The 1,999-nt window shown below is 39.5% G+C and overlaps 1 pseudogene; it reads left to right on the forward strand.

Annotated features, from left to right (window-relative positions):
• Window positions 1-301: 301 nt before the first annotated feature.
• Window positions 302-1,293, forward strand: LOC147890969 (iron-sulfur cluster assembly SufBD family protein ABCI8, chloroplastic pseudogene; annotated as a pseudogene).
• The last annotated feature ends 706 nt before the right edge of the window (window positions 1,294-1,999 follow it).

Consider the following 1,999-nt stretch of genomic DNA (forward strand, 5'->3'; position numbering starts at 1 on the left):
CTTGTGAGTAGCCGGTTGGTCATATCCCTTCGAAGACACCACTACAATGATTGTATTTTATTGGCCTGCAACTCTCAGCAATCTTGAAGCTCTTAACCAATGCAATTTCTTGACCGAAGTAGTAATCCATATCGATTGGCCACCCTCGCTCTTAACCTCCATAAATTACACGTTTGCCTATTGATATTAAGATAATATGATGTATCCTTTTATGATAGAACATAGCATGCTTTTCTAATCATATGTCTCTCGTAAAAGCTCAACTTTATAGAAGAAAGAGTAAGCAACAAAAGAAGGTGACATGACTATACTCAATAGGGCTCCATCTAAAGGTTCGAATCATAACATTGAGGAATTCTTGAAGGGAGATTACAAATGAGGTTTCGTGTCCAACATAGAATTGATCTCCATTTCTAATGGGATTTTTGAGGACACCATATGCTTATTTTACCAAAAAAGTAGGATCCCCAATGGATGTTGGAGTTTCACTTGAACTTCATTTCGGTTCCTTCATCCTTAATCACTGTTGATAGGTCGAACAATCAGTACCGTGTGATTGACTCTCAGGACGTGTTACTACAGAGCCAAAACAAAAAGAGACAAAATAGAGCTTAGAAGAGGTGGATCTAGAGCTTCTGGAGACTTCTTAACAATTTGGGATTCCTCTAACAAAACAAAAGCACTTGGTGAATGTGGCCATGGATGCTATTTTTAATAGTGTTCCCATAACGACCACTGATCGGAAGGCTCTTCACATGGATGGAGTCATTTTCTATTTTATCTTAAAAGTAGTTAAGAGTACCCAGAGCAGGTGAAGAAGTACTTGGGACGAGTAGGGCCACCAGGGGCCAAGTTTTATGCTATCCTCAATTCAACCGTCATTCATGATGAATCCTTTTACTATGTTACAAAGGATACATATCGCCAGTGGAAATATCCACCTATTGCAAAATCAATGAAATGGAGACAGATCCATTTTACTTACTTTAATAATTGCAGACGAGAGAAGTTTTGTGCACTATCTAGGAGGTTGAATGGCTCCATGCTATGATAAGAATAAACCACATGCAATCATGTTTGAGATCTTTTGCGCTTGGGTGCAGAGATAAGATACTCATCTATTCACACTGGTATGTAGGAGACGAGGAAGGCATGAGTAAGATATTCAAATTTGAGACCAAGAAGAGCCTCTATGATGGTAACGGCTTTAAAGTATTGTGGACACAAGTGGAGACTGGGTTTGCCATCACCTTGAAATACCCGATTGTTATCTTGATATTAAAGAACACCTAGAAAATTATAACATTCAAAAATAATGTTAAACAAGCAATAGGCTTTAAACCCTTGGATATAAAGGGAAAGAACATAATTGGGTGGTTACCTTTCTATTGCTTATTGTCGACTCTTATTCCTTGGAATGATGACACTACTTGTAGCTCAAGAATGCTTAACTTGCAGGTCAGTGTGAGGCTCTATGTGCTATTGGACTATTTTGGCTTATGTGACACATTGGGCGACTACCTTTTTATTGCTCCAGGCTCATAGCTTGTTCATTGTTCTCTTACTCCTTGAGAGTTTGTCACTACTCATAGCTTGGCAATGCCTAACATGCATGTGAGTATCAGGTGAGTATGAGGCACTAAGGCTTATTAGCTTATGTGAGGCAATTTTATTGCTCCTTGTGGGGGTGGGCTCACGGCATCTTGTTCATTGTTCTCTTTCTCCATGGAAGGCATCACTAAGCCTTATTAGCTTATGTGAGGCAATTTTCTTGCCCCTCGTGGTGGTGGGTTCACATTTTGTTCATTGTTCTCTTTCTCCATGTGTGGCATCACTACACATAGCTTGGGAATACCCAACTTGCAAATGAGTGTGAGGCTCTATATGCTACGTGGCTTATTTGCCTATCTGAGCTGTGTATGAAGTGGTTCTCATTGCGAGCAAGGTATCATTAAGTGGGAACTTGGAAAATTTTAAAGTGGAGGATAATCTCTTCTAA

This window comes from Dipteris shenzhenensis, chromosome 18 (genome assembly GCF_047967505.1).
Source record: "Dipteris shenzhenensis isolate YYH24624 ecotype China chromosome 18, Dip_SZ_1.0, whole genome shotgun sequence".
Lineage (NCBI taxonomy): Eukaryota > Viridiplantae > Streptophyta > Polypodiopsida > Gleicheniales > Dipteridaceae > Dipteris > Dipteris shenzhenensis.